This window comes from Tamandua tetradactyla, chromosome 7 (assembly GCF_023851605.1).
Source record: "Tamandua tetradactyla isolate mTamTet1 chromosome 7, mTamTet1.pri, whole genome shotgun sequence".
Classification (NCBI taxonomy): domain Eukaryota; kingdom Metazoa; phylum Chordata; class Mammalia; order Pilosa; family Myrmecophagidae; genus Tamandua; species Tamandua tetradactyla.
In genome coordinates, this window is record NC_135333.1 from 102,601,578 (window position 1) to 102,628,808 (window position 27,231).

Consider the following 27,231-nt stretch of genomic DNA (forward strand, 5'->3'; position numbering starts at 1 on the left):
CTTCAATAAATGGTGCCTAGAGAACTGGATATCCATATGCAAAAGAATGAAAGAGGACCCGTATCTCACATCCTATACAAAAGTTAACTCAAAATGGATCAAAGATCTAAACATTAGGTTCAAGACCATAAAACATTTAGAGGAAAATGTAGGGAATATCTTATGAATCTTACAATTGGAGGCGGTTTTATGGGCCTTAAACCTAAAGCAAGAGCACTGAAGAAAGAAAGAAAGAAATGGGAGCTCCTCAAAATTAAACACTTTTGTGCATCAAAGAACTTCATCAAGAAAGTAGAGAGACAGCCTACACAATGGGAGACAATATTTGGAAATGACATATCAGATAAAGGTCTAGTATCCAGAATTTATAAAGAGATTGTTCAACTCAACAACAAAAAGACAGCCAACCCAATTACAAAATGGGAAAAAGACTTGAACAGACACCTATCAGAAGAGGAAATACAAATGGCCAAAAGGCACATGAAGAGATGCTCAATGTCCCTGGCTATTAGAGAAATGCAAATCAAAACCACAATGAGATATCATCTCACACCCACCAGAATGGCCATTATCAACAAAACAGAAAATGACAAGTGCTGGAGAGGATGTGGAGAAAGAGGCACACTTATCCACTGTTGGTGGGAATGTCAAATGGTGCAACCACTGTGGAAGGCAGTTTGGCAGTTCCTCAAAAAGCTGAATATAGAATTGCCATACGACCCAGCAATACCATTGCTGGGAATCTACTCAAAGGACTTAAGGGCAAAGACACAAATGACATTTGCACACCAATGTTTATAGCAGCGTTATTTACAATTGCAAAGAGATGGAAACAGCCGAAATCTCCATCAACAGAAGAGTGGCTAAACAAACTGTGGTATATACATACGATGGAATACTATGCAGCTTTAAGACAGGATAAACTTATGAGGCATGTAATAACATGGATGGACCTAGAGAACATTATGCTGAGTGAGTCTAGCCAAAAACTAAAGGACAAATACTGTATGGTCCCACTGATGTGAACAGACATTCGAGAATAAATTTGGAATATGTCATTGGTAACAGAGTCCAGCAGGAGGTAGAAACAGGGTAAGATAATGGGCAATTGGAGTTGAAGGGATACAGACGGTGTAACAGGACTAGATACAAAAACTCAAAAATGGACAGCACAATAATACCTAATTGTAAAGTAATCTTGTTAAAACACTGAATGAAGCTGCATCTGAGCTATAGGTTTTTGTTTTGTTTTGTCTTGATTTTACTATTATTACTTTTATTTTTGTCTCTATATTAACATTCTATATCTTTTTCGGTTATGTTGCTAGTTCTTCTAAACCGATGCAAATGTACTAAAGAAATGATGATCATGCATCTATGTGATGATGTTAAGAGTTACTGATTGCATATGTAGAATGGTATGATTTCTAAATGTTGGGTTAATTTCTTTTTTTCCGTTAATTAAAAAAAAAAAAAAGAGAGAAGGGGTAATTGGAGCTGAAGGGATACAGACTGTACAACGGGACTGGATATAAAAACTCAGAAATGGACAGCACAATACTACCCAATTGTAATGCAATTATGTTAAAACACTGAATGAAGCTGCATGTGAGGTATAGGTTTTTTGTTTTTTGTTTTTTTTTTCTATTATTGTTTTAATTCTTATTCTGTTGTCTTTTTCTTTTTCTAAATAGATGCAAATGTACTAAGAAATGATGAATATGCAACTATGTGATGTTATTAAGAATTACTGATTGTACATGTAGAATGGAATGATTTCTAATTGTTTTGTTAATTCTTTTTTTAATTAATAAAAAAAAAAAGTCAAAAAAAAAAAAAGTGGAGAACAGGCAATAGCCCTACCTTGCCTCTAACTCAAACTATGCACCATACCCTCCAAACTGTGAGAAGATTACGTCTGGGCCCACCTCCGGTTTCTGTCCATATTTAAGTTGGAAAGGTCTCCTTCTCTTTTCTGTCTAATGAGTTCTTATACATCTGTGATTGGTTAAAGATGGATGCAAATCTTTGCCACACCTCCACTGAGAGATTCATAGCTTTGAATCTTGTAAGACTGCATGACCAATTCAAGATGGCAAGCCCAAGCCTTCAGAGACTGGCACCTTCCACTTCCTATCTCTTGGCATGCTGGTTTTGGAGGAAGCTAGTAAGAAGCTAGACAGCCATACTTGTGAGAAGCCCAAATCACATGAGGTACTCCTGGAGGACGAGATGCCCTGTGAAGAGAGGACTAGGTCAAGAAACACTGAAGTACCCTACCTACGTATGAAAGAGACTCTTGAAAGTGGATGCATCAGCCTGAGCTGACTCAGGCTGACACTACATGGATCAGAGACAAACCTTACACTTGAGCCCTTCCTGAATTCCTGACCCACAAAGTCATGACTCACAAATAAAAAGAAAATGGGTATCATAAGGGAGTGAATTTCAGTGTGGTTTGTTGTACAGCAACGGATAACAGAAGCAATATCCTTCGGGACGTGCTTCACATATAATTTCTTATCATTGTCTTGTTTTCGGGGAAGAGTTAGCTTTTACCTGCTCAACTTCCATGTCCCTATATCCAAAGTAGGAGCATACTCTATTCAAGCTTTGAATATACTCTATAAGTTAGGCAAGCTTTTGTTATTTTACAGACACTTTCTCACCAATATCTCAAAGCAAAGCTGTGACGATATTCTCATATTGATCAGGCAGTGGGCACAGAATTATCCAAGATTATCCGGGTCATACAGCAGTAAGTGGTGGAGCCTAGATCAGAACCCATTTCTGCCCAATTCAAAAATCCATGTTCTTTCCACCGTCATGCACTGTGTTCATTCCAACCATTGTCATTTTAAATTGTGATTATCTGCACATCAATCTTTCTCCCATAGTGGCTTGTGTTTCCCAGTGTCTAGCATAGTGACTCAAGCTCAATAAATGTTTATAGAATGAATGAACTGCCTGCAGAACAATTTCTAGAAAATCAAATACAATGTCCTGTTCATGTAGAGATAGAAAATTGCTTCCCAGTGAAAAGGTGATAAGTTTTAGCAGTTCTTTGAAATCCATATTCTGCAATCCCTACCTTCTCTCTCTGGAGGGTGTTACAGATGGCAACAATGGGTGTTTGGCCAAGGCCTGGGCTATCTTTTCCCGACTCTTGAACAGACAATACCCCAGCAGGTTCACAGGGAACTAATATTGTTATCTTCAGTTGCCTGAGACAACACCTCTCTAATAAAAGAGCTGACTCCTAAACAATAGTGAACTCTGTCACCTTCGTAGAGAAGATTTTCTTCTATCTCTTATTGCTAAAGCTATGGGAACCAAGAATTCAGGGCTGCTCCTTACTTAAGAAGAGGGAGACAGATAAGCGGGTTCAGATAATGTAGCCCAGGCTAGATAGAGATAAGGTGTTTCAGAGGTTGGGATTTGCTGGTGCTCTCATCCCTATTTTTATGGACAAGATCCCCTCGATCTTGCTGTTGCTGAAATTGTACTCCCTTTAATACTTTACTGGGTGGACTCCATAAGCATTTGCCTAATGAGATTGAGTAAAGAATATTTAAGAGAAAACAGCACAGCCTGACTCCTTTTGTGAAAGCAGAGCTAATGTAAAGGATTTACAAGTACAGCAAGTCAAATAAAATGCCTGTTTATAGCTTAAATCCTGCCAGATGATCTGAGATAACTTACAAAATGTGCCCTTTTCACAAGAACGTTTGCATGGAGGAATGGACACAATAAGGAATGAGAAACTCTCTGGAAGGGAGATTAGATCTTGTGATGTTACTTGCTATGTAGGGTGGATAGCCCTGAATTTGCAGTTAGGGTAGGATAGAGATTTAGTTAATTTTGTTCTAGCCTGAAAGAGAGAAATTAATTCACATTATAATGCCCTTATCTTTTGTTAATGGATTTTATAGGAAAGATTTTGTGATGGATTGATTTTTAATGATCTTTCCATTCCATTTTCTGAAAATACTGGGGTTTAATAAAAAACAGCAAACACCATAGTTGTATTTGAGTTAAATGGCTGCAATCTTGTGGATATTCTGTTGTACAGGAACACTTTGAAGGGCCATGTGAAAGTCTGTACTTTTGTTGGTAACATATCAGTACTGCTCTCTGTAAGGAATGTGTTTGAAACTGTAGGGGGAAAAATGGATCATCCACTGGTTGTATTATATTTCTTTCTTTGTGTGTCTGTCATTTTCATTGGAACATTCAGTAAAATTAGGTCAGTTATGGTTTTAGTTAGCAATGCAGCTCTTGTGTTGTACACAAATCATATGATGTTTCTAATTATTTCTGCTTTTTAACGTTGATCTGAAACCAAATCCTTAACTATGCATGGCTTAGAGGTGTTTCCCTCTCTCCCTTTCTTTTTGTGTTTTAACTTCTTTCTGGGACTAAAATGAAACTTAATCTTGTAATAGCGGGATATAATATTTTTTTACTATAAAGGCAGCTTGAAAGTTCAGGGTTAACAGGGAAAGAAATGGATAATTACTGGATATACAGTTGTAGATTGAAACTTTTAGCGTTATTAACTGGATGATCCACTACTCCTAAAAGGTAGAGTGATGCTTATCTTTGAGCTTTATGGTACATAGGAGAAACCTTTGGAAGTCTCAGGGGTCTGCCGTAGGCCAAGAGCTCTAGATTTCCTGACATCTTGTGCTGTGTTCAGTTTCTAAGGGCAGGGAGGCAACTGGAAAGGATTTCCTAGGATCTCAAATTTAGGCCCTATATGGTTAGCAGAGGGAGGAGAACCTGGGAAATGCAACATTATGTGTAAGGAGAACTTGGGCTTTTTATTTATTTATTTCTAACTGAGTTCTAATGGGAAGGGTCTCATAAAGGAAGGTTTTAAAAAACATTTCTCTGTGGCCTTCCAAAGCAGGATTGAATCTCCTCAGTCTAGTTTATCAGGTGTTAGGATAACTTAACTGTGTACCTTCAGGTAGAGACCAAATAGCTTCTGAAAGCTTTCGGACCTGCAACTCTTGGAAGAGACAGGAAGAACTCAGGAAACACCTGGCCCTTTGGTTGTGTTGTGATGTTTCTCGGAAGCATAAGAGGTGAGAGAAGCTGCATGTAAGGAGACTAGAAGGACAATTTATGTGAGGAAACTGGAGAGACAACCTCACTTATAACCTACCTGCTTTTCCCTTCTTTTCCTTCCCAGCCCATCCTTTGTGCTAGGAACCTTGATAAGCTGTGAGAATTATTTAAAAGAAGAAGTAGGAGATGATTTTGCTTTTCATAGAGAAGTGGGGTTCAAGAAGTCGTTCTGAGGTGCAAATGACTAGTCTATGTGATAAGGATGATTTCTTTCAAGTTCCTAGCGTAGTAGAATAAATGAATTATGATGGCATTGACTGAGTTAGGAAACAAAGATTAGGTTTTGGGAGAAGATCATGGGTCCAAGATTGGAGATATTTGGTTTGAATTGTTTGTAGGATGTCCAGAAAGAGGTAGCTGGATCTCGCAGAATATAGAGTTCTTATAGCTCATTATGGAGGATAATACCATGGAAGGAACTTTTTTAATTCAGGAGAAATAAGGTGCATGGAAGAGGGCCAAGAATGAAACTTTAGGGAACATTTCATTAGCCAGTGAAAGTTCCTGGGAAAGGCTGATTAGTAAGATAAGAGGGAAACAAAGAAAGAAATTTCTCTTGAAAACCAAGGAAGAGCTGGCATATTTGTTTCCTCGAGTTGCCATAAACAAAATATACCCCATCCCCTCTTCTTCTCAGCTTCCAATTTGCTGGACTAAGGAACTCTGGTGTTTAGTCACTGAGGTCATCCCCCAGGGTATACAGCAGGGCAGAGAAGGGTTAAGAAAAGTTCTGGAAGAGCAAACAACAAATAACAACCATAAACAGCCACTATGTCTCAGACATTATGCTGAGGGGCTTTACAAAAGTTGCCTCCTTTAACCCTCCCCTTGAGGAGACCTCTATCTTGAAATCGTGTCTGACGCAAGTAACACATGCTCTGGCTGACCTCATGGGACTCTCATTTAGCAGTTGCCTGGGCAAGTCATGGAATAAATTCACCCCTGAGTTAACCTCCCCCCGCTTTACAGCCAAACATTAAAAAAAAAAAGAAAGAAAGAAAAAGAGCTGTCTACCCTTGTAGCCTCCTCCTTCATCATTTATTTTCTCTTCAAACTTTTTGTATCTGGCTTCTTCTCCTATATCTTGTCTGAATATAGCTACTCTTACGTATGTCACCAATGATTTTCTTGTTGAACGAGGTTTAATCAATCCCAAGTTTTATTTATTTTACAAAACAGGAACTTGTTAATGTAAATGAATCTTTAATTGTTAGAAAGTGTGTGGTGTAAGGGTATCTGTACTAGGTAGAATTATTGGGATTATATTTTGGCCTGGACGGAGACAATTTGTTCATGTCACTAAACTAGGACTGTCTTATTGTCAGTAATTTTTTTTTTAATTAGAGAAGTAGGTTTTCAAAAAATCATATGTACAATACAGAGTTCCCATGTACCACCCTATTATTAACACCGCCATTATTGTGGTACATTTGGTACAACTGATGAAATATTTTTATAATTTTATTATTAACTCTAGTCCACGGTTTAGATTAGATTTCAGTTTGTATTGTACAGGCCTATGCTTTTTTGATTTTGTTTTTAAAATTTTTATTCTTGTAACATATGTACAACCTAAAATGTCCCCTTTTAACCGCATTCAAAATTATAATTCAGTGCTGTTAATTACATCCACAATGTTGTGCTTCCCTCACCACCATCCATACTGAAATGTTTCCATCAGTCCAAATATAAACTCTGTACAATTTAAGCATTTTTTCTCTTAACCCCTAACTTCAAAATTCAGGGACTTCCTGTAGAAGTTGTGTTCAGCTGAGCATATTAACCCACCTAGCTTCCATGGGGCATGAAGTTTCTGGAGGAAATTATCACTAGTCCTGAATGATGAGGGTGTGGGACAATATTGAAGAGCTCTTCTCTGCGTAGAGCTGTGGGGAAGCTGAATGCTTGGAGCACACACCTACTAATTGGCAGAGCTGGGATTTGGTCAGCCAGACCATCTGTCTTAGAGGTATGTGTGCTCGCTGATCCATCACAAGCTTCTGTGTTTTTAGCAACATCTGTAATCTTGAAGGCAATGATATTTACTGGTAGGCCTGTGCTCATCAGTATCTGCAACGTGAGCTCGGTGTTCTCACTGACTAGAGCAGCTAAGTGGCCTTTTCTTGGAGCCTAAAGCATAGGTGGGAGGGAGTTGGAGGAAATGAAGCTTGGGAAGGCATGGGACTGCATGGTAACTTTTGGAGAACTCATATTGGCCGTGTACTCAGTGAGATACCTAAAAAAACTAGCCAAATGTCATCCCTAATCACTTATGCCTCCACTTTACAAACCTTAATATGGGCACTATACTCCAGGGTGTTTTCCTTTTCCTTAGGCCTGCAATTTTAACTGCTTATTTTTTTCCCCAATGTGTTGAATGTTTATCAGAGAATCAAACTCACAATAACCAAATTCACAAGAAACCAATATATAAAGCAAATGTACCTGAATAGACTGCAAATGGGAAAAAGTATTTTCAGCTTCTCTTTTCTAGACAGAGCATTCTTTTTTGATGAATGAATGGCTTCTTTTTACCGGTCATAAGACAGTGCTTAAATTTCCTTTTTTAAATTGTACATTTACCTTAGTTATGCAGATTTGGTTTGGATGCATCCAAATTTACATATGTGTAACTATATATTTATGAAGAATGTCCAGGTTACATTTACATATGTACCTGTTTGTCTTATTATACAAAGAATTTAAGTCATGCTATAAAAATATACTTTTTAAATAATAAAAAGTCAAGAAAAGCAAAAACGTCTGACTAAGAGAAAAAACAAACAGAATACAGATAACTAGGTCACAAAGTCCTTCTAGTTGTTATAGCTAAACTTAAAATTTGACCTGAATTTCCTTGTGGTCAAAATGACAAGGTAAATATGAGAAGTCACACAGTTCCTATTGTTCACTTGTAATGAGAGTAAATATTACAAGCTAATACTGTTTAGAGTGCTTTGCATGTAATATTTTATATGATCCTCACAACAACCTTCATTTTGCAGATGAGGAAAAGAGACTTTGAGAGGTTAAATAGTTTGCCCAAGATCACACACCTAGTAAATGGTGGAGCTGGAATTTGGTCAGCCAGCCAATCTGTCTTCAATAGGATCTGCATCTTTAAATTTATATACCAACCTGTTTTTAAAGGAAATCATACTTGCTCCTTAAGAGAAAGAAAAGCTTTTCCAAGTACTTGGCTCTATAACTCTATATTTTTCCACAAGGGATGTTATAAAGAGAACCCTGAAAAGAAGCTATAGACCAAATTTTCGACAAATCTTCCTCTGCTGACAGTTTAAGATTTAATATAACAATGCAAGTCAGTGGATATAATCCTTTAGGAAACCAAGACAATATGGTCCACGCTTGGCTAATTGCATCTAGATACAACTCTTATTTTCATTAGGTATCTCCATTTTCTTGAGATACCTTGCTTTGTTCTTATGTACAGTAGAAAATATAAGCCACATGTGCGCATGTGTTCCAACACATTTGGGTATCTACTTCAATGCTAAAGAAGGGGATAAAGGAAAGAGAAGGGAGCAGGGACTGGTTCTTTATAGAAATACACACTGATGTAAGGAAATTAAATAAGTAAGGTTTGGATAAGGGATATGGTGTTTATTGGAATGAAAGGTCTGTTGGTACATTAGACTGGAGGTATGGAATAAAATTGTGGATCTTTGTGGCTATGACAGAGGCCCTTCCCCATAAAGCTTTACCTGGCAACTCATGACACGACGCATAAGGCCTCCCCTGCCTCTTCCCATTGGGTCCTTAACTCCCTCTCAGCTCCTCTACCATATAAGGCTATAAAACCCGTTCCAACCAATCAAAAAATTGCTCTGAGCCCTTCTCGCTCACCCCTCCCCTAAACGCCTCACCCTATATAAGCTGGTATACTTCCTCTAATAAACGTTCTGGTGCGCACGCCCTGCCAGCTCCGCCAGTACCCGCGAGTTGTCTTTTGTCTCGCGCGCCCTCCACACCTTCGAGCCCCCGGGGATTGTGGCCTCAATCTCCCCCTTTAGCCACCGGAAGGAAGACCCCAGGCAGGAGACCTGAGCCGCAGGACTCCCACAGATCTTAATAGCATTTTCTCACAATTTAGTTGCTATTAAGCCATGACCAATGTCCCATGATCTGTTCTAAAGAATTTTGTTGTTAGATTTTCACAGGAGTATGATCAACATCACTGAACAGGAGAAATACACATTTTGAATATGTTTTTCATGTCACATGCATAGGATTAAAACGTTTTAGTTCTATAAATACTTGCTTAGCCCACAGGTGGCTTGCAAACATATAATGCAATTTACAATTGAGTTCATATTACAACACTTGAAATTTTTAACTCTGGCTTTGGGAGGCTTTTTGCTGCTAGTTTTTGGGTTCATTGTCCAATCTTCTGTATGATCCTACATGCAATTCATAGTAGGATTTTACTTCAGACATCAGTCAAAATGGCTGCTGTTGAGATTTATTGACTTTTTTTGGAAAAGCCTATTATTCCATCCTCACTGCATGTATTTCTGATATATATATCCGCTCTCGGAAGGAGGCATATTAAATCTTTGGCAAAGGAGCTGTTGCAGGCACAGGTTGTTGGCTACAGGAAATATTTAAGCTAAAAATGTATGAAGCAGAGGCAAGGACATTATTGTGCTTCATTTTTTAATATACTAATTTTTTTGGATTTGTTTTTGTGACTAAGTTTAAATATGGGAGGATTGTTTTGTGTGTATGTGTATTCCACACACAAAAAATTGTTTTAAGCTGCTCTGAAATTTTTATTTCTTCAATTAGGTATATAGCAATTCACATGGTCTCAAGCCACAAACATTACCTCATAAATGGAACCATGCAAGTGTGTCAACAAAATTCAACCTACTCAAATAGGCGCCTAGAATAACAGCTGCTGGTGCTCTGGTTCAAGAAGCAGGTGTGAGACCACCTACAGCACCAGCTCTCAAAGCTTCCTGTCAGTGTGGAAACTGCATGGACTTCCCCCAAGGTGCCAAATAATTCAACAGATATGGTAGCAACATGAAGATAAAACGTTACTATGCTTTACTTTTCTCAAGCACTTGGGTTAGTGCCAGAGAAACTAATTCATTACGCAACAACTGCCCAAACCAAAGTATTCAATCTACTGCTAACATGCCAGGGGGTGTTTCTGAACAGCATTTATGTTTTTCTGTTTATGGATTACCAGGCTATGAAAATTCCCAGGATGGAGATAGGAAGGAGATGGGGTTGGTTTAATCCATTGTAGGACAGCACTGAGCATTTGTTTTTACAAGAAAAGAACATGTAATATAAACTCGATGTGTGTCTCCAGGGAGGACTGATTAAGAGTGGGAAACTGAGATGGCCATCAAACCTGGAGGGGGTCCTCAGTCAGGGAGGTCCAAGGTTTTATTGCCTGAGAACCATATAACCCACTGCCAAAGGGGAAACAGGCTCCACCCCATGTACTCAAATGAAAGCTACAAAAGCAGAGAGCAAGTGGAGAAATAATTAGAAAATCCTTTGCCCCAAATGTAGAAACAGCATGGGTCTTGTCTGATATATTTCATGGGATAGCCTCCTGCCCTTTCAGTTCTGAGAGACACGCGACATCATGTCCATAGTGCTGGGAAAGCCTTCTGCACACCCTGTAAAGTCTCTAAGATTTGGCTTGCATTTACTCATATGCAGATCTACTTGGAAGATTTTTTAAAAAATCACTGCGTGCTTTCAATAGCAATTTGCTTTTAAAACTCTGGCTAATTTTATAGTTTATTAAACGTCTAAGGTTTTATGATGCGAGTCCCTGCCAGGATTATGTGTTGGAGAAGAGAGCAAGCTGGATGACCATGTTTTAGGAAGCTAGAGGCAGAAAGGAGGAAAGAAGCTTTCTTGTTTTTTTTGAATTTCATCTTGATTTTAAAGGTGTTTGGATTTGGGAGGACTGCATATGTTCTAAGTAAGGTTATCTACGGCAACTAGTAGCACAGTGTGTGATGGTAGGCTGTGTTTTTATTATGTTGTCTTAAGGCATTTTTCACCCACAGCAATTTATTTTCCATGAAACTGATACCTGTGAATCACATGTTCAGTACCAAGGCAGGAACAATTACACTGATTAAAATTGAATCCTATTACATGTATTCTCTTTGGAGGCCCAGCCTCCTCTGATAAAGGTTCCTGTATCAAGCAAAGTATGTCAAACCATTCTTAATTCAGCATAGACTCCTATATTTGGACTGTTTGGAATCAGATATGAGATGGATTATTGTAGCTAAAAAGTAGAACTCCTAAGAGGTATTCTAAGATTGTCACCCTCCATTGGAAAGGCCTTGGAACTGTGCAATGAAATGTAAAAGATATCCTTCTATATAAGCAGACTGGATGGGCTTCTTAATTAGGTATTTAAGTTCAAAGTTAAATATTCTTGAAGTGGAAAGGTGTTTCCTTCAATATGGGGCAGAAAATGGACTATGTAAGCATACCTGCACCAGTGGAAGCTGTCATAATGGGGGTGTACCATTTTTCTTGGGAGAACGGTGTTGAGTTTCCTATTACAGAGAATGCTGCCTGTGCTGGGAGTTCCTTTATTGTCACAAAGGAACCCCATGCAGACTGAATTCTGTGAACAATTGGACTACATTTATCAGTGAGGACAGAGCTTCCTGTTCAACTACAATACAATGTACTTGGTCTCTGTGCATTTCAGTTTTTAGTAGAGAGTGGTCTTCCCATTCAAAGAAAATTTCCAGAAGTCAGGCCCCATCATGTGAGGAATTTGCATTTCACTAACGTGATATACTTTAGAGTGCTGTGCTCTATTTTGCCATGAAGGATAGTTTCCTACTGGTAAATTTTTGCTTCTTTGCTTTCGTTGCAAACTTAGAAGACAACCTTTATCTTCTTTATATTTAACAACACTAGAAAGAAAGAAGCTTGGCATAAAAGGTAAAGCAGGGGTAGAGTCAATTAATTATATAACCATGGTATGTAATAAGGGAGATTAAAGGAGCTGATTACCACTTTTTCAACCCTGTCAGATTTAGGAGAGTTGGCTTCAAACATTTTCTAGTTTAATGCTGAATGTCATGAGTGGACACGTGGGTTTTTCAAATTAAAAAAATACTTTTTATTATAGCAACATATTTTTAATGATGTGTTGTTAGCATTTAGTTAAGTACAGGCATGGGAGAGCTGGTGCTACTGACTCAATGCAATAAATATTGGACTTATCATGCCAGAGTCTCTTTTCATGATGAAGGGTACCACCTGCCAGAGGGAGAGCCAGAGATTGATTTACTGTCCCTAAAGCATCAAAACCAGTGAATTCAGGATTCCCTTAAATTACCTGCCACCTTTACAATGCCAAAATAGGCTTCATCTTGTCCTACCCCATGATCTTCAGAAGTGGGATCTACCTGATGTCAATCTCAAGCCCCTTTCCCTTATCTTCAGTGCATCAGTGTGGCCTCATCTGTTTTGAACTGAAGAAGAGGACAGCTTTATTGCAAGATGATATCTATTAGGCATTATAACCAGGATATGTAGAAATTCCTAGATTAGATCCCTAAAAAATGATATCTGTGTAAATATAGAGAGAATCAAGGGTTAGTAAAGTCACATGGGTGTAAGGGGCAAATTAAGTCCTTATCATGTGCTATGTACTGAGGGCATAGAAATGAGTAAAGCACCACCCTTAAGCTTGGGAAGTTGACAGGTATGGTAGGCAGACATATAAACAAATGCTTATGATACAACCTGAGATGGGCAATAGTACAAATATAAACCCTAGAGTAATTAACTGTTGGGAACCAATGTGCAGTATGTCCTTGGAAGGTTTTATTCATTTCACCAGGTGGACAGAAGGAAGTGGGAAGGGGCATTTTTGGTGAAGAGAATTGTATGCTGTCCCTGTTTGAAAGGATGTATGTACCCTAGAAAAGCCACGTTTTAATCCTAATCCCATTTTGTAACAGCAGTGGTTTCTTATAATCCCTATTCAGTACTGTATGTTTGAAAGTTTAATTAGATCATCTCCCTGGAGATGTGACTCAATCATGAGTGGTTGCTAAGCTGAATTAGGTGGAGACGTGTCTCCACCCATTCCAGGTGGGTCTTGATTAGTTTACTGGAATCCTATAAAAGAGAACAACAAGAGAGAAAGCCAGAAGATTCTGAGAGCAGAATGACATAGCCATGAGAAGCAGAGGGTCCACCAGCCAGTGACCTTTGGAAATGAAGAAGGAAAATTCCTCCTGGGGAGCTTCATGAAACAGGAAACCAGGAGAGAAAGCTAGCAAATGATACCATCTTTGCCATGTGCCCTTCCATCTGAGAGAGAAACCCTGACTGTGTTCACCATGTGCCTTCTCACTTGATAGAGAGAGACCTTGAACTTCATCGGCCTTCTTGCACCAAGAAATCTTTCCCTGGATGCCTTAGATTGGACATTTCTATAGCCTTGCTTTAATTGGGACATTATCTTGGCCTTAGAACTGTAACTAGCAACTTATTAAATTCCCCTTTTAAAAGCCATTCCATTTCTGGTATATTGCATTCCGGCAGCTAGCAAACTATAGCATATGCCTAAGGCATGGAGGTATGGTATGTTCTAGAAATTAGAAATTCATTATTGCTGGAACATGAAGATGGGCAGGTGAGGGTAGAGCAACTGAGTGGCTAGAGATCCAAATAGAAGTCACTCAGGAGGGGCATTTTATATCATTGTTAAGGTGCTTGTGTTTATTTTGTAGATGATGGGGAGGCACTCCAGGGTTTAATTAGCAGAGTGATGTTGTTGCTTTTATGTTTTGGAGAGATATTTTGAGCATGATAGAAGGTGATTTAGAAAGAGGACAAGGTGGGATGCAGAGAGACCAGTTAGGAAGTTATTGTCATGTTTCAGGAGAGGGATGAGGGCTGCCAGAACTAAGAAAATTGAAGACATGATGGAACAGAAGAATGGAGAGGATAGAGTTATATTGGAAATGGACAGAACTTGAAGAGCTGGTTGAATGTGGAAGGTGAGGGAGGAAACCTGGAATATCCCAGCTTCCTGTTATGGGAAATAGTCACTGCCACACTGAAGCCAGAGCAAAGATAGGGAACACATGGGGAGAAGTGGGCGCTATGTGTGTATGTGGCAGGGTGGTAATTGTGGTGGTATTCAGAATAAAGAATTCTGCGCTGGGTATTCTGCATTTGTGTTGTCTGAGGAATATCAGATAGAGGGTCCAGTAGGAGGTGGGATGTGAGCATCTGGGCTGAAACGTCAGGCTGTAATGTTTCATAGGGAATTTCAGCTCTAGATGTTTTGTTTTTTAGAAAAGAAAAGCACCAACAGTCTTTTATTTAGTGTCATGAGTTTACCTTGGTGGGGTTCTAGTTTCTAGATAACTATTATTCCAAATGGTAATCTAGATTTTCAGTTTTGGGGTGAAATACTTATGGGTAAGACAAAATTCTGTACCTAGTCTTGTTTTTTATCTTTTTTTCTGGCGGTGGAGATTGTTGGTAAAACCTACTTCAAATCAAACTGAGATATGGCTTCCATATCTAATATTCCAAATTCATCTTTCTCTTTCTCTCATTTTATTTTAGTAATTGTGCTAAATGCAGCACATACCTGGTTTTATCTAATTTATCCAGCAACTAACTATAGTAAATGGTTATCATCTCCATTTTTCGGATGAGAAAATAGACACAAACAAGTTAAGTGAGCTGACCATTGACATTTAGTTGCAGAGCTGGAATTGAAACCTGAATAGTTCCAATGCCTATACTCTTTTTTATTTTTAAAATTTCATTTATTTATTGTATGCTGCATGGTGGGGGTCACATTTCATTCTTTTTCCATGTGCATATCACATTATTGCAGCACCATTTGTTGCATTTTTGTTTGTTTGCTTGTTTGTTTTATTTTGGGGAAGTACATGGGCTGGGAATTGAACCCAGGTCTACCGCATGGCAGGCAAGAATTCTACCAGTGACCTACCCTTGCACCCCAACCAATGCCTATACTCTTAATCACTAACTTATATTGACACATTGATCATGATTTATTTAGAGAAGTTAAAGCAATTTTTTTCTGTATTCAACCACGTTCATTTAATATTCTATAGAGTTAAAAAAAAACAAAGGAATATAATACAATCTAGCCCTAGTACTTCTTTTTGTCTCATTTACAATACAAAGACCTGTATAATATATTTAGAAAAAGTTAATCATTTCAGACATCAGACTGGTACAAGATAACATATCTAATGATGTAAAAATTACAAGGTTTCATTTTGAGGTTTTTCAGCTGTAGACATGTCCATTGGCCAATCTTACTGTGGAGGTTTCAAAGAGAGTCAGTGGACCATATATGAAAAAAACAGGAGATGGGAGATCTGGAGGCCTTAAATCTGGTCTGACTCTAGCTCTGTGTGCCTTTGAGTGAGCTACTTCACCTTTCTTGGCCTCATGAAATGAAGAGTTTTTATTAGATCAGTGACTCCCAAATTTTGAAGCGACAGTCTTCTTCCTTCAGATGACAGCTTAAAAGGAAGCTCGGTCAATATAAAAGGCAGATAAATGACAAGATGATTAGGTTAAATAGAATGAAAAGGGGTAGAATCACAACTTTCCCTCTGTAGGCTCTGAGGAGTTTCCTCAGAGTACAGCTGGAAAAGTAATGAATTGGATGATCTCTAATTGTCAGTGATTTTGCAATTATCTGCTCAGACCTTGATCAAAGTTATGGTGGTATTTTCTTCCTAACACTTTTATAGAGGCATAATTGACAAACAATAAACTGCACATACTTGATGTGTATGATTTGATGAGTTTTGACATTTGTAAACTCCCAGGAAAGCATCACCATAATCAAGATAATGAATATATCCACCATCCTCAGAAGTTTCCATGCCCTACTATATCTCCAGGCAATTGCTGATCTGTTTTTGCCACCATAGATTAGTTTGCATCTTCTAGAGTTACACATAAATGGAATCATAGGGTGTGCACTCTTTTTTGGCTGGCTTCTTTCACTCAGTATAGTTATCCTGAGATTCATCCTTATTGCAGTATGTATTAGTAGTTTCTTTTTTTAAATTGCTGAATGGATGATATTCCATTGTATGGTTATACCGCAGCTTGTTTCCCCATTCATTTGTTGGTGGGCATTTTGGATGTTTCCTATTTGGAGCATTTACAAAAAAAGCTGCCATAAACATTCATGTGTAAGTCTTTGTATAGACATATACTTTCATTTCTTTTGTGTAAAGATCTAGGAATAGAATGTCTCGTAAATATATTTTTAATTTTCTAAGAAATGCCATGCTGTTGTACAGTTTTGCCTTCCCTTTGATAGTGTGCAACAGTTTTATTTCCTCTAAAACCTTTACAACCCTTGGTATGGTCAGTCTTTTAACTTTTTGTCATTCTACTGCATGTGTGTTCTATCTCAATGTGGTTTTAGATTGAATTTCCCTAGTGACTGATGATGTGGGGCATCATTCATGAATTTATTTTCCATCTGTATAACTTCCTATTAGAAATGTCTGTTCAAATAGTGCCTATTTTTTCTGTAAATATCTGCATTTCCTTTTTTAATGTTCTTTTAGTTATCTTCCGTTTCCTGGTGAACAGAAGATCATCTTTATAAATTAAAGACTCTGAAAACTAAGGCCCAAATCCCATCACCTTTGGCTTGGAAGAGTCTTCTCCCTACTGCAAGCAGTTAAGAGGAAGGTAGAGGAATCAAGCTGATTGTTAATAGAGTAAATCATCATCTAAGGGTCACTAGGGACAAGAGGTGTCTAACTGGACAGGAACCTGACAATGCCTAGCCCTCTTTAACCATCACTGCCCCTGTTCCCTGACTAGCTGCAGTGTCATTCTCCCTGACTGTTTTTTTGCTATATAGCTATACAATCATTATGAAGGATCAGGGCTACTGGATTACAGCTCAACAATTTCTGTTATTTCCTTCAAGATATTCTAATTAATTAGAAATTAAAAAGAAATATCTATATAGTGAGTCAGTAGTCATATCATTTGCTAAATCTGAATTTCTCTCTTACACCTCTTCCCTCTCATTTAATCATTCTCTCAATCTTCAGGGATATCTGGGCAATGACCATTATAAATTCCTCATCCTGGAAAAGGAGTGTTGACCTTATGGGGTAAAGGAATGAAACTGGTTAATTTTTTTTGAGACATACCTCTGGGTTTCAGGGCTTTTATCTGGCTTGGGAACAATTTGGAGGCCTTCAGTTTCTGAAAAAATAAACTTACTAATAAAACATTTATAGTGACTTAGCTAGAGCATTTATATTTAAACTTCATTCCTTGTAGTCACATAAAGTTGGGTCTTGTTTTTTTCTTAATCCAAACTGACAATCTCTGTCCTTTAATTAAAATCTTTAGACCATTTATATTTAATGTGATTATTGATACAATTAGGTTTAAATTGATCACCTTGCTATTTGTCTCATCTCTTCTTTGTTTCCTTTATCCTCTTTTACTGCCTTCTGTTGAATTAATTAAATATTTTTCAAGATTCCACTTTGTTTCATTTTCAGGCTTATTAGCTATAACTATTTGTTTTATTATTTCAGTTTATAATGTACATCTTTTAGCTTATCAAAGTTTACTTTCAAGTGATACATACCACTTTATGAATTATACCAGAAACTTTTAATAGTATATTTCCATTTATCTCTTTCCAACCTTTGAGCTATTGTCATCACATAGTTTACTTCTATATATTATAAATCCCATACTGTGTCATTTCTATTTTTGTTTAGCCACCAATAATCTTTCAAAGAGATTTAAATAATAACAAAAATTTCTTTATATATTTATTTGGTAGTGACTTTTTCCATTACTCTTCATTCTTTTACATAGATCTATCTATTTCTATCTGTTATCATTTTCCTTCTGTTGAAAGAACTTCCTTTAACATTTCTTGTAGTGAAAGTCTGCAGGTGATAACTACTTTTATCATTTTTGTATGCCTGAAAAAGTCATTTCAACTTTATTTATTTATTTATTTTGGCACAGTCAGACTCCAGGAAACAAACCTGGGTTTCGCACAAGGCAGGTGAGATACATGGAGCGATCCTTGCACTGCCCAACAAAGGAAGGTTTTTTTCCTTTTCTTTTTTTTCCTCTTTTTCTGCATGTGCAAGCTACGGGCATTGAACCCCGGTCTCTGGCATGACAGGAGAGAATTATCACCTTTATTCTTGAAAGGCATTTTCACAGAATTTCACAGGGACAGTACTATTTCTTTTTGTACTTAAAGATATTGCTCCACTCTTTTTTCATTTGCATTATTACTGACTAAGAAATCTGTCATTACTACCTTTGCTCCTTTGTATACAACTTGTCTTTTTTCTGGTTGTTTTTAAAATTTCTTTTTAATCACTGGTGCTCAGCTATGAAGCATGCTGGGACCTCAGCTTGCTATGTACTTTGGGTAAAGGAAACTGGGAGTAGGCTTATTATTGGGGTATGGGCTATAGAATCCAGCCCACCCTGGGAAAGTGGCTAGTGAGGATCCCACCAGGATAGCTATCTTTTAATTTAGGGCAGAGGGGTATCAAGACAGGAGTCTAGTGGTACAGGGTGGGCCATATCACCAAGGGTAGGGAAGATTGAATCCAGCCATCCCACATATCTGGCAGCATGACTTACTCCATAGCCCTGAGCTTGATGACTGGGGCACAAGGCAGAAAGTAGGGATGACTGAACCTACATAGGGAAGCATCAGAGATTTTACTGGTGGCAGACCTTAAAGTAACCCAGAGTAAGAGTAGAAATGCTAAGCCAAATAATGGAAGTGATAAAGGTGAATTGAAGATCTGATTCTAAGGGTCTAACTGCACAAAGAAAATATCCAGATATCTCTGTGTGTGTGTACATTTACCTAGTAGAATTCTAATACATTTTCAAAATAACCCTTTTTGAATGGGCTAAAAAATAAGAACCACTTTGTAGAAAAGAATTGTCTTATAAAGTATTTTTGAAAATATTCTTTATTCTCACAGACTGACATTATTATTAAGAAGAAGTTTGGTGTCACATATTTTGGAATAATATCAGAAAGTGAATCGGTCCAAATAAAAATTTTTTTTTGTATTTGATATTATTTCTTTTTGATTTTCTATTATTTACCTCTTGTTTTGTATGGACAAATTTCTGTTGCCTATAGCCATCCTTGCAAAGAGAACACTTCTCAAAAAGCTTTTATTTAATCTGATTATATAAGTTACCATCACCTTTAAACAGGGACAAATCCAAAGTCACCATGAATGGTAATTCATAAAATACATATTTTTTAGCAACAACTTTCTCCTTTCTTGCCAAACTAGTCAGCAGTCTAGCAGTTTGGTTTTTGCAATGAATCAGAATATATGTACCACGCCATTTGCACCATCTGCTATAGGAGTGTCGCTGGAGAGAGAACTGTGGACACCTGATGGGATGATGTTGAAATGTCAGCTCGAAGGTAAACACCAGTGCCAGGGATGAAAAGCCGAGAAAGCAAAAAACCTGGGAGGAGAAGAAACTGCTGGTAGCAGCAAAAGTATCACACCTGTTACTGAACTTAAAACAATGTATGTATATATGTATGTATGTATGTACAAAATTCATCACCAATGACTTTTCAGAATCTTAATGATAGGTTGAAGTGAAATTGTTGGGAAGGGTAAAGGAGCACCAGGTAACATACTTTGCATATTTTGGTAGAGGCGGTTGATGCTCTTTGTGAAAAGAATTATAAAATATTCAAATGCTTATGTTTATGGGTGACTTGAATTGAGATTTCCCAGTTGGATCCTTTGGGAATAAAGCTGGGACCAAGAACTCAGAAAAGCAATTTTAATTCTCCTCCATGGCCTATGTCACCCAACACACTTCACTTTAGTTTCTTTTTTTTTGGTAAAGGAACTATTCAATATCCCCAGAACTTTGAATGTAATTGAAGCATCCACTAGGTGAAACCACCTTGGGAGTGTTGAAGGATGTTGGTTTTGAGTAACACAAAACACTTGGGCATGATGAAAGGGGTGTTGCGAACCACTTCTCAGTTATGGACCCTTGAACTTGGCTTACTACTGTAAAAATAGCTGTCTTCTGTGTGTCTTTATCCAGCTTAAATTTATCCACATGTATGCACATGTGTTTTGTACAAGCACACACACATACATACATACATGCATCTTTTCCCTCTCTTGTCTTCAGTATCATGCTTGAAAAGATCCTGACCTTGCTTGCATGCAAGGTTACAGTGGTGGAGTCAGTTTTCAAGCCCAGATCCTCCTAACTCCAGGGATAATGCATATGTTCTCCACCGTATTGCATTATAAGATCTTTCTTCAATCCGACTTGCCCATCTCTAAGAGCCGAGCCAGAGGAGGATTCGTAGGAGGATGTGACTGACGTCATTGGTGTCAATTTCAGAATTTCATCATGAAGATTTCATTTCATATCCCAAGCATTTCTAACTTCATACTAGAGTAAGCTTATTGAAATGAACATAAATGTAAATCACTTTTTGTGGCTGTCATGCAGTTGTAATTTTGGCGTACACCTAAAATTTTCATCTCTAATTTCTCTACTTGAATCTCTCAAATATGCATCCATTTTCTCTGTCACCATCTTAGTTCAAGCTCCTAGAATTTTTTATGTGGAACTTTGCAACTTCCCAAAATACTTTCCTCTTTCTAATCTGCTCCTTATGAGGATTAGACAGTTTATCAAATGGCTTCTTAAGCCTTGCTATCTTGAACCACCTGATGTTTCCCAAATATAAAATGTACATGACTCTTGTATTCCTGGATCCTTTCTTCTTCTCTACTCCAAGCCTCTCACCTCTCAGTCTCAGCTCAAAGCCCTCAACTTCTGGGAAAATTTCCCTGACAGTTCCAGGCTCTCTCCTCTTTGTTCTCTTAGCACCTTGTTTATCCCAATATTTGCTAATTGCCTGTCAATTCTGCTGTACTGTGAACACTTTAAAGGAGGAGGCTGAGTTATTTTCCTCTCTGCAGGCTCAGAACTTGGGATAAAACTTGGCAGATAAGAGGAGCTTAATGATAATTTTTTTAGTGCATTTGTTCCAGAATGTCTTCTGAAATCTTAAGGAAGCACTGTTGAAAGTGTTTTATTCAGTATCTGTGGTGCATCTTCAGGGAAGCTATTTGCACACAACAGGAAGCTACTGAAAATAACTGGATAAGTTGTCTACTTTATAAACAATAACTAAATGCTTTGGAATTGACAGTTTTTCAACTCTGATGCTCAGGGGACCAGATGCTTAAATTGCCACATATGTGCTGATAATTCCGATCTTTAGCTGCTACCCAGAAAGCTCTTCTGAGGGAGCATCAGAGCTGGACCTGAAGTACCTATAAAGCCCTTCTGCTTGCATACCCCCTCAACCCGCCAGGGCCTGCATTCCTGTGAAGAATGAATGGTTCCTACATGCCCAAGCTGCAATCTGGAAATTATTCTGGAATCTCCAATCACCCTCATTCTCCCATGTGAAATGATCACCAAGTCCAGCTAATTCTCCCTTTATTGCAAATCTGTTTTTTGATTTGTTTTTGGTTTCATAGCCATCCATCCTCAAGGGTCTCAATTTTTTTTTCCCTGAGTTAACCAAAAGGTCTCTGATATTTTCTGCCCCCTCCTATCATTTGTTCTCTACAATACAACTGAGTGATTTTTCTGGAAAGCAAATGTGATCATGAACTGGTCCTCTCACCACCCTCAGAATCAAATCCAAATCCCTCAGCCTGGCTTCCAAAGCCCTTCGTGGCATGGTGCCTGCTTCCCTCTGGTCTTGACTTTTGGTCCCTTCTCCCTCCTCCTACGTCACTCCCCTGCCCCCACCATGCTTTAGCCCTAATAAATTACTTGCATTTTCACCCAAGGCAACATTTTTTTTTCTTCCTTGAAGTTTTTAAATTTGATGTTCCCTTTCTCTAGACCATCCTGCCTACTTCCCCATTCTTACCTTCAACATCTGGCTTTTCCCTGCTCATTTTTCAGTACTTAACCTAAACATTATATCTTTTAGAAAAATTTCTTTACTCTCTGTAGCTGGATTAACTGCTCCTCCTAAATGCTCCTTGAATGCCTCCATAATGATTCTTACCACAGGCGCTATAGTAATCTAATTTGTCTTTGTCTCCCTCACTAGATTCTGAATTCCTTGGGAACAGGGCTAGGTTTTATTGACAGTTGTAACCCAGTGTGTAACACAGTGTCTGGGTATAGAAGTAGCTCAAGAAGTATTTGTTGACTAAACAAATAACTGTCAATACCTAGTTATGTAAATATATTGGGCAATTTGCAAATTTTTATGAGACCTGTTCAGGCAAAATTCTTAACAACCAATATAATCTTGACATTTGTTTTAACCCATATACTCAGAGCTTTTAAAAATGCTTAGCTTCTTTCCATTCAGATCTTTATCTGTTTGCTTATGCTGGTGAGAGAGTCTGTCCAGTCTAATTGGGAGTTAAAGGAGTGAGGGATGTGCAGCTCAGCTCTAAAATATGTACGAAGGACAGTCATTGTCCTGGCCTCTCCCAATTAAAATAACGGTTAGGCAGAAGTGAACCTAAGAGGAATTTACATGTCTGCTATAGCCCCTGAGCGTACAAAGTTGCTTAAGATGGAGATGGTACTTATGAGGAAGTTACTGTGCATAAATAATTATAATTCAACAGGATGGATGAATTTAATTTAACAAAGAGCCAACGCTCATTTTTCTTCACATTTAACATCTGTAAAATAAGATAGGATCACAAGAGAGACTTTCATTTCTTCCTTCTATCTCATTTCTCTTTTATTTCTATTAGGTATGACATCCACAGGACTTGGCATCAAGGAAATAATGCATAAAACAACACTGAGTCAGAATTGGTGGCAGCATGGAGGATACTCACTTCAGTGAGAAGTAAGATGTCAAGCAAATGAAGACCAACATTCAGTGACAACGTAGGCAGGAAAATGAAATAGTGTCAGATGGTTGGCTCAGTTCTTTTTACATTGTAACAATATGAGAGGCCATTTTAAATACCTAGCTGCTTGATAGCTGTTTGGCTAACTAGGAAATTCTACTGCAAACCTATAGCTTTCTAGAACATTCCAGAAGATATGTCTATGAAAGACCTCCCTCACAAAACTGGCTTCATGTTTCCTAGGTGTTGATATAGTAGAGATTATATCTTAGATTAGAAAAAAGAAAACCTGGGAACATTTTCCATGAGTTCGTCCAGTAAAAAGGTTAAACCAGTGTATTTACCCAAAAAGATTGAAAACCCAACTTGGAAGACTGCAAATTCTCTTGGAGCTTGGTACTCTCAGAATTTCTTTTAGAATGGGAGAATATCTATAGGTAGTTTGTCTTTTCCCATTTCTTTTAGAATCTTGCAATCTAGTGTTACGTACCTCCCATAAGACTATGGAAAGAAAACAAATTTCCACAAAGAAGAATTGCTATCTTTTAACTGAATAATGATTTGTGATGTTGACTATTGTTGTAACATGTATATTCTTAAGGAAGCCAGAGAACACACCTCAAGCTTTACAATAATTCTTGGGTTACACAACTTCTGGACAATCTGAATTTTGGGCTGTGTCATTCTGGAAGACCTAGAATAAATGGAGGGCTAAAGCTACCTCCAAAGTCTGGGGTTGAAGTTTAAAGGGTGTCAGGAACTCTTACTCTTCAATTTCCTCCTCTACTACAATGCATTCTTCTAACCAGAGACAGGGCTAGTTATAATGATAATAGCTCAACTGCAGTAAGCTCCTATGATATGCCATGGACCATTCTGTCTATTCTTATTTAAGTATTCTAACAATTTTGTGATAGGTCTAATTTATTATATTTATTTTATAATTTAGTAAATGAGGGGCACAGAGGGGCTAAGAGCATTGCCCAAAAAATCAGAACTAGTGGGTGATGGAGACAAGATTTGAACCCATCTGACTCCAGAGCCCAGCCTTATTTTGCTTCCCAAGAATGAGCTCCATGCTGGAGGAATTCACTCACCACCAGAGGTACCACTGCTGGGAAGAGGGCTGAGATGTAGACTTCTGCATTCCCAGGTGAGGGGATGGCTATGGATGCACAATCAGAAAGAAAAGGTATTCATACTAGTAACATTGATTTTAACTGCACATTCAGTTCTTACCAAGAGAATCTGGTTTTCACACCTAGTATTGAACTAAAATAATTTTCTTTGTGATCAACAATGACTTCCCAATACTAGTATTGGGATGGCCTTCTTAGTTTCCTTGGCCTATTATTTTTCCCTCTCTCTTTCTTCCCTCTTGCTTTTTCTCTATGACCTTTTCTGTTTTAGAGAGGAATAAATATGTATAATAATGCAAAACAATGTTAAAAAAACAACAAACAATGTTAAAACAAAATAGGATGAAGAAGCAGGCGAAGGGAAGAGGGGTAGGAAAGGTCAAACTGTCACATAACTTTGTATTACACTCACTGGAGGTGGGCCACACATTTGGCTCTACAGTTCTAGCAGCCACATCTAAGGTTTTTACAATCAGTTACATGATTCACAGTGTCCTCAAGATAAAAAAAAATTAGTTGTTCAAGAAGAACAAACTTATTTCCTAGAAATGAGACTAAAGAGACATTTCTCTACCTGGGAATATAGTGAAAATTTTCAATAACATTTTGCCTAGAAATTCAACAATGATTTCGTGGGTCTTTTCTTCTAGATTTCCACTGTCCTGTTGGCCATGTCTAAAATGACACCGGTGCTCATCCCTTTCACTGGTTCATTTTCTTCATAGCTCTTTTCACCATATAATAGATCTTTATTAGTTTATTGTGAATTGTTTTATTCTTTGTCACCCCTTATAGAATATAAGCTCTCATACAGCAAAGACACAGTTTTGTTCACATATTGCCAGTGCCTAAAACAGTGTCTGGCACATGGTGTGTCAGTATATAGTTTTGAATGAATAAATGACCAAAAGGGCTTTAAGATTGTGTTTATCGAAGTTTCTTATTGAGTAGAACATGTTTAACCCATTCCTGCAGACAATTGAATGGGTTAGCTTTGTGTACCAAATTACCTACAGTAAATTGGGGCTTGACGCTCAATAAAGTAAGGAATAGTCCAAGTGAAATTGTGAGGAGGGTGATCCCAGTCTGTTCTGCAATCAGGAAGGTATTGGAGGCTATGAAAACTCTGGAGACAGGGAAGGATTTATAGTTAATCAAGTTGTAAAACAATGGAGCAGACTTGGCTGCAAGAAGAGAATGCCCCCAGTAGAATCTTGAATGATGTGCCAATAGTCCTCAAAGGTTTATGGGTGAAAGGGCATGTGGCAGGGGTGTGGTTGTTATGATTTAACCCTCCTTTGGGGATTCAGTCCTTCCCTGTTCTTCCTTAAGAAGAAAGGCAAAAGATTAGGGAAAATGATCTCAGATGTGCCTGTAAAACTTTCTGAAGGAAACACATTGCCCGTGACATGGAGGTGAAATGGTCATACTCCTGTCTTTTGATTGCCAACAGGAGTCATGACAAAAAAGATGACAATCTGATTCATGGTTTTAAAAGTCCTATTTAGGATAAGTTCCATTTTGGCCAGTTCATCCTCATCTTTCAAAATAAGGTAAGAAAACTAAACTCTGGGAAAATCCTCCTGTGAATCTCCTGAGAAGAGAGATCAATCTGGAAATAAGGAGATTAGAAGCAGATGAGTTTGTAAGTGATGCAAACAGCTGGCCAAGGGCCATCTACTTTGCCTTCTCCTGGGAGGAGTTGCAACTTCACCTGCCTCCTTACCAAGGCCAGGCCCAGCCGCCTTGCACAGAGGGCCAGTTTTTGTTACTGTCTCATCTAACATTCTCCTCAGCTTGCAGCATACCATTGGTCTGCTTTACTTAAAATACACTGGTTACATATGTCAGACATCATAATTTCAAAACATGGTTTCTCTTCTCATTAAGTTAATTTTATTTTCATAATCCAGTCTTATAGGGGGTAGAAGATCTATTGGGGGCATCAGAAGGGCATCATTTGGGTAGATGAAAGTATGAAAGTTTCGAGGATGGGGGCAAAAGTAGGAAGAAGGTGTCTAAGCTTCTCTGATTATGGTGTCTTGGACCTCTACATGCTACCATTCCTTGATTTTCATGATAAAATTTTGTCAAAATTAAGAAACAATATGAAAGATAATGGAGGAAAATTTGAAAAATAGAAAGGGTTGGTTGGTTAAGTTGAGGTTAAAATTTAAAAGAGGGAATAATTTAAGAAAAATTAAGCTAAAAGGGATGAAGTGGTAGCTAAAAATAAGAGATTTAAAATTCTGATGAAGGTAAAGGTTAGGAGTTTAAAAATACAAAACAGATGAGATTTTAAAATAAAAGATAAAATTCTATAAACCTATGAAATGAAAATTTGAAGCTGGAGTAAATGCTATAATGGTTTAGCCTAAAAGGCTAAATAAAGCCCATGAAGTGAAAAGCTAAAAACGAACCATACCTTGGAATGAAGACTTTAGAAGAGGAAAGTAGAACTAAAAAGGCATAAGAAGGAAAATGTTTTAAAAATTAAGTTAAAACACTAAGAATAAAGTGGATTAAGAAACTATTAGTTTTTTTTTTTTTTTTTTTAAACATTTTCTTGTTTTATTGTATTTTGTTTGTTTGTTTGTTTTTTACATGGGCTGGGGCCGGGAATCGAACCGAGGTCCTCCGGCATGGCAGGCAAGCACTTTGCCCGCTGAGCCACCGCGGCCCGCCCAAGAAACTATTAGTTTTAAAAATGAATGGACAGCAATACAAAAGATAACTGGTTGGAGTAGATGGAGTGTATAGCAAAGTTCTCAGGGAAACCAGTTGACTCTGCACATGGAGAACCAAGGGCAGAAGACAGGGGCTGCCTCTTCCAGGCAGCTGGAGAGGGGACTATGCAAGCAGGCTGGCTTTACCTCTAGAGAAGTCATTGAGCTACACCTCCTCCCTCCATCTTTTAAAAATTCTCCCTCTGTGGCCTTCCCGTGTTCAATTCCCACTACTGCTCTGCCAGCCTCTGCCTTTAGCAT

General features: G+C 38.0%; 1 long non-coding RNA gene across 3 annotated transcripts in view; it reads left to right on the plus strand.

Moving 5' to 3' along the window:
• The window catches only part of LOC143689906 (uncharacterized), a 305,999-nt gene that overhangs the window by 173,979 nt on the left and 104,789 nt on the right, over window positions 1-27,231 (plus strand). For all 3 annotated transcript variants that reach the window (XR_013178966.1, XR_013178964.1, XR_013178965.1), the window contains exons 3-4: window positions 19,580-19,751; window positions 23,004-23,101. This is a non-coding gene — a long non-coding RNA (uncharacterized LOC143689906). The remainder of the gene's footprint in view (window positions 1-19,579; window positions 19,752-23,003; window positions 23,102-27,231) is intronic.